Source organism: Helianthus annuus, chromosome 16 (genome assembly GCF_002127325.2).
Source record: "Helianthus annuus cultivar XRQ/B chromosome 16, HanXRQr2.0-SUNRISE, whole genome shotgun sequence".
NCBI lineage: Eukaryota > Viridiplantae > Streptophyta > Magnoliopsida > Asterales > Asteraceae > Helianthus > Helianthus annuus.
This window is the reverse complement of record NC_035448.2, coordinates 50,188,054-50,199,292: the sequence shown is the minus strand read 5'-3', so window position 1 is coordinate 50,199,292 and position 11,239 is coordinate 50,188,054.

The window sequence follows — 11,239 nt, the reverse complement described above, 5'->3', positions numbered from 1 at the left end:
TCTGAACTGATAAAACGATTGGTCGATCAAGTGTTGGATAAGGATGAGGAGTCAGAGTCAAAGTCCGAGTCCGAAAGTTCATGTCAGTCAGTCAGGAGTTCGAGTTCGTCTGGAAAGAGTTCTAAATCATCGGGAAAACGGGTTTACAGTAAAGAGTTTTTATTGTCAAAATCTAATTTGAATGACGAAACGTTTGAAGTTGCATATACTTTGAATGGTTCTGACAAATTATATTTTGATAAAGAGTTTCCTATAAGAGGTGTTAAATCAGAAATGATTAAAAAGGTTTTCAAACTAACAGAAATTAATATTTCTGAAATAAAAGATGTAAATCTTACTGTAAAACATAAATTTTACACCTCAAGAGTTCAACAACGATTAAACAAGAAAAAAGGTTACAATTCTGGTTCGGGTTTTCAAAAGAAAACAAACCAAAATCGTAGCTACAAAAAGAAAGGACTTGGTTTTACTCCACCAGAAAACTATAAAAATGGAAAATCTTCTAAAACAAATACAAAATTTGTTTCAGGTATAAGCTCAGAAGAGGAGAAGAAGTGCTCATTCTGGAGACAAACAAACCAAGAATTTCTTGCCGAGAAGAAAAAGAATGGAGCTTATGTGAAGAAAGAAACCAGAACCTGTTTCCGATGCAATGAAGTTGGTCACATTGCATGGAACTGTCCGAAAGCGACAAACACTAAACAGGGAGTTTCTGGAAAAATGAAAGAAGTTGTTGTTGATACAACCGTACCACCAACTGAAAAATTTAAAGTTTTCAAAAATTCTACATTTGAAGTTGGTGAATGTTCGAAGAGATTTTACAAGCGAAGTGTAAAACTTGACAACCAAAAATGGGTTGTTAAGAAATCTGAGGTAAAATCTGGCGATGAATCTGATTCCACAAAATCAGAGGAGCCATTGTTTGATAAGAGTGATGAAAACTCAGTTCCTTCAATGGATGACGAGAACTTTCCACCATTGAGGACTGAGAATTTTAAAAGAAAATTTGGAAAGACTGAAGTCTCAAATCAGGATTATTCTGAAAAGGATAATTTTGATGTTGAGAAAGCTTTTAATGGGAATGTAAAGAAAATTTTTGGTAAAATGGTTAATAGAAAGGTGAAAGGGGTAAAAGATTTCTACGCTACAAAGAAAGCAACTTACACCCAACAAAATCTAAATTGAAATCACCCAAGGCAGGTCAGGCTTGGGTGGACATTTTCTTCGATTGAAAAACCTGACTTGCCGGAGATCCCAAGTTTGTAATCGTGGATCAGGAATCGGCATCATTCATGTGTTATGAGTTTTGTATAAGAAATTCTTAAAATTGTTAAAACTTTACAGGTTGAATGACTACGCCGGAGCTTCCAGGTTGGTAAGTGCGAAGCAGGAATCGGCATTTTGTATATACATACAAGTGGTATTGTATGGTTATTTTTACAAGTGGTACATGTTGCTTGATTGCAAAATAGTAAATCAGGGACATTAAGTTGTACTTGATTTACTAACTCATGATAATACAAAGAACAAGATGATGAACCATATCCCCGTACTTAACCAAGTAGTAAACTTACAATTGCTAAAAACAAACACATTTTCCGGAAAAAATCATTTTGATTAAAACAAACTTCAATGTTTTGAAATCAAAATGAGAAAATGGTTTGTGAAAGGGGGAGTTCAGATTGTTTATGCCTAGTGAATGGAGAATTGAGGCGATTTGATATTGGTTGTCATGATTCTGTACAGTTTGTGTTGTTTTCTATGTTTTCAAGTGGGTCAAGAATCTAGTTATTTTCAAATTTCCTTTGAAATGTGTTTGCATTTTAGGGGGAGTAGGGAAATTTCAGAAAATCCAAAAACATTAGAAAATTTGAAAAATACAAGAACATGATAAAATGAAAAATGAGTTTCGTTGTGAAAAGAGGAAATGATAGTACATCAGTGGACTGTCACAACATGCTAAAGAAATGTAAAGATAAAATGTGATAAACGGTCTCACTGATGATGTGACGATAGGTTTTTGTACATTTAGTAGATTTATTCGGGATATAAACCTAAAATTTCAAACTTGTGAAATTCGTGGGGAACACTACTTGGATATATAGGTAACCCCTGAAATCTCGTTTGAAAGGTCTCGTATTCTGATATACTAGGTGTTAATACTCTATGATGTCTGGGGTATTATTCCGGGACTTCTGCTGAACGGTAGTTCTGACCTAGTCCTTGAATAATGCTGAACCCCTAATTTATGTACAGATATCATTGTAGTATTCTTGCCTGTAAGACTGAATATTGGGATTCTGGATACGGGAGTATATTCAAGAGGTGGGACACATGAATCGAACTAAGTTCATAAAACACTTAAATAGTATCCTGAATAGATTGAAAATTGTATGAAAATTTAAGAGGACAACTATATCGTCAATCAACGTGAATCGTTTAGAACTTAAAATGTCTAAAAGCTTAACGGTGCGTGTGATGTGTCTCAAAAACTGATATGATCCTCTTGCACAAACTCACAAAAATATGTTTGTACATATTTCATTTCTGCATTTAATTTCTGTCTTTGCATTTATGTTTCTTATTTTGAAAAATCCAAAAAGATTTTCGACAACTGATGTGGGAGAGCTGATATTCAAAATCTCGAAGGCTAAACTTGATGAACAGACAGGTTGGTTAATAGTTTGAAATGTTTAAGATGATTCATTAGGTTGAATCAGAAATTGGAATGTTTCGAATTTTTTGAATCAAGTTTAAATATGAGATAAGTCTCAAATGTTTAGTTGATTCATTTAGTTGAATCACAACTTTATTGGTTTGTAATAGAGTATTTGAGATGTGCAGGTTTCGAATTTGTTGCTACGAAAAGCCAGACTACGATCCCGACAGCCAAGTCTAAGGGGGAGTCTGAAGACGAGCTCAACGCTAAAGGAGCTTGTATCTGGAAAGCCAGGCGTCGATCCCAAAAGCACGGAAGCTTGACGAAAGGGGGAGCCTGAAGAATCTGAAGAAAGAGAACAACGGAAGCTGAAGACAGATCCACCGGGATTCTGTTCGAGCAAGAGTATTTGAAGACTCTCACTAAAGATTCTGTCAACATCCAAGGGGGAGTTTGTTAGTGCAGTTGTCTGTCGACTACATCTTTGTTCGAGTCTTAGAGAGAGAGAGAGAGAGAAAGACAAGTCGCTACGAGATTGACTACGGCAATATCCAAGGGGGAGATTGTTGATGCATATTTTGTCTATCGCCTTCGTCAATCCGAGTCGTAGTGAAAAGCCGGAAGGAATCAAGTGCATAACGTCATATTTAGTTAGAAATGGCAAGGTGGCAAACTTGTAATTAATGTGAACTTTCATTAAAAGCCTTGACCATATAAATAGGGTGTTATGTCATAGTTTTAGTTAGTTCTTGATAGAGATTTTGAGTTAAACTTTGGAGGAGATTTGGGAGAAGACCTTCTAGAGAGAGAAAGTAGAGAGAGAAAGTTGTATATTTGTGATTCTTGTACCGTACACATCAAATTTAGCAATGGAATCACGTTAAGTAGTACGTTATTGTGTGTTCGGTCACGTTCGTTCACGGATTCCGCACGTGAAACGTTCGTTACGCAATCGAACGGTCGAAAAACCGGTCCTACAGTTGGAATGTCGTCTCGGGAAGGGTATTACTAATGTAAATATTGAGTTATTATACTAACACGTGTGCACTTGTGTAATTTATAGATAATCACCAGGAAATCCTTAAGGAAAACCCTAAGACGGCATTGTGAGTAATCTCCTTTTTGCAAACTATTTTTACAAAACCTCATATAATTAACATTACATTAAACAGTGATTGAGTCTTTGTATTCTACAATTATCGTCGGTATGTTGGGGTTTTGTATAAAAAATTTGTTACGACATTGTGAGTAGTAACATGACCACAAGTCAGGTTGACAGTACTGTGGGTGGTAATTAAAGTAGATGTAAACAAATGTAATTGTGCGACCGCCCTCAATACTATTCAATGGTTTTACTAAACTTGATTAAACTGGGATTCACTCACCAGTATTTTCCACTGACAAAATGTTTTTAAATGCGTTTCAGGTAACAAAATGTGAAAGCCAAATAAAAGCCAGCTGGACAGCACTGAAGGCTTGGAAAACTGGCTATAAAGTTACCTAAAATAAAGAGATGTTTTCAATTAAATAAAATAGGGTTTATCCCTATGAAAATGCATGTACTTGAAACTTGGGATTTTCCCATGTGTTTAATATATTAAAAGCGGGGTATTTTACTCTGATAAAATATATCCTAACTACGGCCCTGATGTAATTTTTCGCTGCCAAAATGATAAATACCGATACCATCAAAAATGGTCGCGGCCACCCGTTCCCGGGTTGTTAGGGGACGGCGGTTGCGACAAGTATTCCCAATATGCCCCTGCTGCTTATGTAAACACTGCTCACTATGCACACCCTACAACCCTTGTTCCTGTGCACTATGTCCAAACCACTGTTCCTCAGATACAATATGTCCAGGCCCCAGCTCCTCAGGTTCAGGTGCAACAAGTTGCACCTCAACAAGCTACACAAACAGATGTTCAAACAGATCAGCAAAGCTTTTTCACCCAAGGCTTTGTTGATTGGAGTAGTTTGCCTGAGGATCTAGGTGATGAAAACTTTGCTCTATATGCTGAGAATGTTGTTTCTAGTGATAAATTCTGTTTTGCAGCATTAGAGTCAATTCCAGAAGGGTTGGAAACTGAAGATGGAACATCCAGTGCAGAAACAGTGGATACAATTGCTGAAGCAGTGGTTACTGCTGTTATTGGTGAACAACTATTGAAAGAAAATTTAGAACCCCTGTTGGAACCACTATCTGACACTTGGTCTACTGAAGAAGAAGAAGAAGAAGAGAAGAAGCAAGATGAAAAAGAAGAAAAGAAACCAGAAGAAAGTGAACATGTCTGTGATTGTGCCATGATGGTTGCAACTAAGGTATCACCCCAGGTTCTTAAAAACCTTTGTTCAGACAAATGCATCATAGCATTTGCAAACATCAAGGAGGTGAATGAAAACCTTAGAGATAAAGTGTTAAATGATGAGATACAATTTGAAAAATCTTTAAAAGAATTTAAAATCAAATTGTCAGAAAAGGAAAATGAGATTTGCAGCCTCAAACATGAGTGTAGCATAACCAAGGACCAACTTCAGGCAATGATAGAAAAATATCAGTCCTGTAAAAAGGAGTTGGAATCCACCAAAATCACATGTGAAAATTGGGTGGAATCCTGCAAAGGTTATGAAGTTATGCTTGAAAAATAGATCAAAAGAAATGTAAAATTTGGCATAGGGTTCAGAAAACATGATCAAGTTGAAAACACTGCTGCAAATGAATCTGTTCAAAACACTGTTGAAATCATACCCACCAACAAGGATGGTCAAGAAGTTAAAATAACTGATAAAAATGGCAATAAAATCACTCCGGAAAGATCTGTGGGGTCCTCAACTTTTGAGGAGATTGAGAAATATCAATTCAAACTTACATGGTCTAATGAGTGTGACATCCTTGAAAATTTCAAACCAATGGACTTCACCAGTGTGGATTGTGCTAAAGCTCCAAAGGCCAAGGTAATTCCTCTTAAAGACATCCCAACAGTGGTTCAAAACTCTATTGCAAAGGAGTCTGAAAAGAAGAAAAGGAAAGAAAAGATTAAAAACTTGTTTTGTGACTTTTGTGAAAAGAAAAATCATTTGACCAAAGATTGTTTTCATTTAAAAGCTTATGACATTAACAAAACAAGAACCATTGTGCCTTCAAAGAGCTACACCATCTGTGGTAAAACAAACCATCTCACTCAGGAGTATGTGTACCTTAAAACTTTTGAGGTCAAAAAGGAAGAGTACACTTCAAAAACACTCATGAGTTCATCAAGTTCACAAATAAAGAAACAACCATCCTTTGTGCCTGTCCAAACAGCTGTTTCAAAACAGCTGAACCAAAACTCTGTTAGAAGAGAAGTTCAGGTGACAGATGCACCCCTACTAACCAATACCAAAGAGGTAAAGGTCAACCTCCATACCCAAGGGTCCCACATGTTTATGAGGCTAACAAAAGGCCTTCTAAACCAAAAGTGAACACGCATCCCTTTGGTTATCAACAGTTGCTAGGAAATGTTCAAGTGACAGATGCACCCCTACCAACCAATACCAAAGAGGTAAAGGTCAACCTCCATACCCAAGGGTCCCACATGTTTATGAGGCTAACAAAAGGCCTTCTAAACCAAAAGTGAACACGCATCCCTTTGGTTATCAACAGTTGCTAGGAAATGACCGCAAACAGTGGTTAGAGAAAAATGTTTTGAAAACTGCCTAAAATCCTGAGCTAACCACTGTCCATTTTCCTGAACTTAACATAGACACTGTTGAGACCCCATCCAAAGCCTTATTGGCTTTGGAGACCCTCCTGAACTAATTATTTACTTGATGTGCAGGGAGTTTTGCAAGCTTAGATCGTCTTTGGTATGTAGATAGTGGAGGCTCCAGGCACATGACTGGATGTAGAGCCCTACTCAAAGAATTCAAATCTCATGGAGGGGGTGATATATCTTTTGGTAATAATAGTAAAGGGAAGGTGATGGGATCTGGTATAGTACAGTCTGGCAATGTTAAGTTTGAAAATGTCAATCTAATTGACAATCTAAAATTCAACCTCCTTAGTGTCTCACAAATGAGTGACAAAGGTTATGGATCATTCTTTACAAAGGAGTGTTGTAGGATTGTTGGACCAGAAATGGTTAAAAAGATTGAAGAAATAATAAAAAATGGAAAAACCCAACTTGTTGCTCAAAGGAGTGGCAATGTTTATGTAGTTGATTTGTCAAAAGAGAGCCCCAGGACTGATGCCTGCTTGTTCTTAACTGCCTCTTACCAAGAGACACAACTATGGCACAGAAGATTGGGGCACACTAATCTCAAGACAATCACTGCTTTGTCAAAACAGGGCCTTCTAAGAGGTCTTCCACAAAAACTGTTCACCTGTCCTGAGCCTTGTGTCTCATGTTTAAAAGGAAAACAACAAAAAAGCTCATTTAAGTCCATTGAAGAGTCCAAAACAACCAAGTGCTTGCAAATGCTGCACATGGATCTGTTTGGCCCAGTAAAAGTCATGAGTCTTAAAAAGAAAATATATTGTTTGGTAATTGTAGATGAACTTTCTAGGTTTACATGGACTTATTTCTTACATTTTACAGATGAGACTACAGGCATTTTGCAAGATTTGTCAAACAGGTTGAAAAGCAGTTTGACCTGCCAGAAAAAGTCTTTAGGAGTGACAATGGCACAGAATTCAGAAATAGGGAGTTGGATGAGTTTTGTGTGTCAAAAGGAATTGTATGGCAGTACAGCATTCCAAGGACACCATAACAAAATGGAGTTGTTGAGAGAAAGAACAGAACAAGGATTGAGGCTGCCAGAACCATGCTTGCTGATTCAGGTTTGCCATTAACTTTCTTGGCAGAGGCCGTAAACACTGCCTGCTATGTCCAGAACAGAGTTTTGATCAACTCCAGGCATCAAAAGACTGCCTATGAAATTCTATATAAAATCAAACCACTGATCTCATACATTAAAGTATTTGGCTGCCCATGCTTCATTTTAAACTTAAAAGATTCAATCTCAAAATTTGCAGCCAAAATAGATTGTGGTTATCATTTGGGATACTCAACCACTGCTAAGGCCTACAAAGTGTTTAACACTAGGACTAAGACAGTGGAAGAGACTTTCATTGTAAAGTTCAATGAACTTTCTTCAATGAAAATCCCTGCAAATCCTGCTGAGTTATTTGATCTTGATAAATTCACCTTTGAAAATGTTTCTGTCAAGACTAACAGTGCAGGTCCATTTCAACCTCCTCCATCAGACAATGGATATGAAGTGATCATTCCACAACAAAAGTTCACATCCATTGCCAGAGCAGCAGGTGTTCAAAACAGCTTTCAAAGCTCAACCACTGCTACATCAACAGTTGTTGACCAAAGTAGTCCTCAAACCCCAACTTCCACATCCTCAAACACTCTTGATAAAAATCTTCAAACAGTGGATAAAAGTCAACATGTTTCCACACCACTTCCTCCTATCCCTTCACCTCTATTTCAAGACATTGTTGGATCATCAAAGTCACCAACAGTTGTTAGCTCAGATGATTCACATCTGCAGCCCTCACCCTTAAATGCCATTGTTCCATACATAGGCGATTTAATCTTCTTGAAGTCTCATCCACCTGACCAAATCATTGGCAACATCACTGAAGGGGTTCTCGCTAGAAGTCAATCCCAAAACATCTGTCTTTTTGCTGGTTTTCTATCACTTCATCAACCTGTCAAGTACCAAGAGGCACTGAAAGACAACAGTTGGGTGGAAGCCATGCAAGAAGAGCTCCAGCAGCTTAAAAGACAACAAGTATGGGAGCTTGTACCACTGCCAGAGGGTGTGAGTCCTATTGGCACAAAGTGGGTCTTCAAAAATAAAACTGATAAAAGGGGCATTGTTGTCAAGAATAAAGCAAGGCTAGTGGTTCAAGGTTTCAGACAGGAAGAGGGCACTGACTACGATGAAACTTTTGCCCCTGTAGCAAGATTGGAAGCTATTAGACTGTTCCTAGCCTTTGCTGTCAACCACAACATAAAGGTGTTTCAAATGGATATCAAATGTGCATTCCTCTATGGTAAGATTCAAGAAAAGGTATATGTTTGTCAACCTCCTGGTTTTGAGGATCCATTTAATCAAAATCATGTCTACAAGCTAAATAAAGCTTTGTATGGCTTGAAACAAGCACCTAGAGCCAGGTATGAAACTCTTTCCACCTTTCTTCTCTCTATTGGCTTCACAAGAGGCAAAATTGACAAAACACTGTTTTTAAAATGGAGAGGGAAAGATTTGATGATTGTCCAAATTTATGTGGATGACATCATTTTTGGAAGCACATGTTCTAAAATGTGTGAAGAGTTCAGAAAACTCATGACAGCTGAGTTTGAGATGAGTGCAATGGGTGAGCTACAGTGTTTTCTTGGTCTCCAAGTAAAACAACTGCAAAATGGTACATTCAGTCATCAAAGCAAATATGCTAAAGAACTTTTAAACAAATTTGAGATGAATGACTGTAAACCATGTAGTACACCCATGGAAACCACCAAGCTAGTCATGACTGATGAAAAGGATGATTTGGTTGATCAAACCCTATATAGAAGCATGATTGGGTCTTTATCGTACCTAACTGCATCTAGGCCAGACATCATGTTTGCAACATGTGTTTGTGCAAGATCCTAATCAGCCCATAGGAAGTCTAACCTCATAGCTATGAAAAGGATATTCAGATACATAAAAAGCGTTCCCACACTTGGTATCTGGTATCCTGCTAATGGGAATGTTAAGCTTTCAGGATTCTCAGACAGTGAGTTTGCTGGATGCAATGCAACAAGGAAGTCCACATCAGGAGGGTGCCAATTTCTAGGTGATTTCTAGTATCTTGGCAAAGCAAAAAGCAAGCAGCTGTTTCAACATCCACTGCTGAGGCAGAGTATATTGCTGCTGCAAGCTGTACAGCCCAACTGTTATGGCTTCAAAATCAACTGCTGGATTTTGGTATCACTGCCTTAAAGACACCTCTCATGTTGGACAGTCAGGCAGCAGAAAATATCATCAAAAATCTAGTTTCACATTCAATCACCAAACACATTGACATCAGACATCACTTTTTGAGGGATTGCTATGAAAAAGGTTTGATTTATCTGCATCATATTCATACTAAAGATCAGCTGGTAGATGTGCTAACAAAGGCTTTAGACACATCTACCTTTAAAAGCTTGATCTCTAGGATTGGAATGCTTAATATGGAATAACAGGCAAAATCTTGTTTTTCTATGAATAAAAAGCTTTAAAATGTTTTTCAGAAAATAAAAAATTCATCCTTAAAAATAGTTAAAAATGAAAGTTTTCATTAATCCTAAAAGTCTGTCATAACCGCTGTTTTGGTTCAAACATCTGATTTGTTGAATTCTATCCAGTGCTGAAAGTCAACCTCTGTTCTCTCTTTTTCATTGGTAATCACCATTGTTAAACCTTAGTGTTTTTAACCCACTGATGGCTATTCACTGATAGTCAAAAGTCAGCCACTGTTTTCATTTTTCACCACTGTAAACCACTAATATTGATCATCAGTGGTATCCCAAACAATTGTCATCCATTATTCATCAGAGGTTGTCACGTGGACAGTACTTAGCCATCAGATCTTTGTAACCGCTGCCACGTCAGCATTCACTTTTCACCTTTATAAAACCCTGATCAAAACTCCAAACAAGGTTTTCACTTTCGAATCAAAATCAAAATTCCTTTAAAAAATAGTTTCCATCAAAATCCTTCGAATCATTCATCTTTTTCCTTCTCTCGCAACTACCTTCGAATCACCATGGCTCTCGCACTAAAAAGCCCTCACAACTACCTGTGTACACTTGAGAAATCAAGTCAAAACACAACCTTTTACTCCGTTATTGACGCTCTTTCTTCTTCAAAGTACAAAACTTTGTTGACTTGCAACGCACCTATTTACCTGGACACCTTACGTGATTTCTGGAAAATTGCAAAAACTGAAGTTCAGGACAAAAAGCCCTGGGCTATCACTTCAACAGTAGGGTGAATACAGGTTGCTATCACACCTCAAACCATCTCTAAGGTTTTTGAAATAAATGATCGTATAGGTAAAAATTCTTTCCCAAAGGAAGAATATCGGACAGATTTAATTGATAGGGGGTATGAGGAACAAATGAAAAAAGATACTTTGCAAAAGGGAAGTTTTCCACCTCCCATGAGATTTTTATTCCACACCCTTCTCATGTATGTTTCAAATAAAACAACAGCCTTCAATGAAATATCATTGAAAATCCAATACTTGGGATATGCTACAATGGCAGAAGTTAATTTCAATTACTCCCAAGATATTTTCAATGATATGGTTAAAAATGTTAATAATATAAAAGATAAAAAGAAACCATTTTTATTGTTTCCAAAGTTTTTAAGTTTTTATTTAGAAAAGAAAATTCCAAAGGATAGTGCACATGTGCCTATCCAAGGTAATCCTTTTCAAATAAACAGCTTATCTTCTGAAACTTTTACAAGGCTTTTAAAACCTTCTCAAACACAAACAGAGAAACCTGAGCAAGATTTAGCTGAGACAACCTCTGCTCCTCAGGTTTCTTCTGTTGA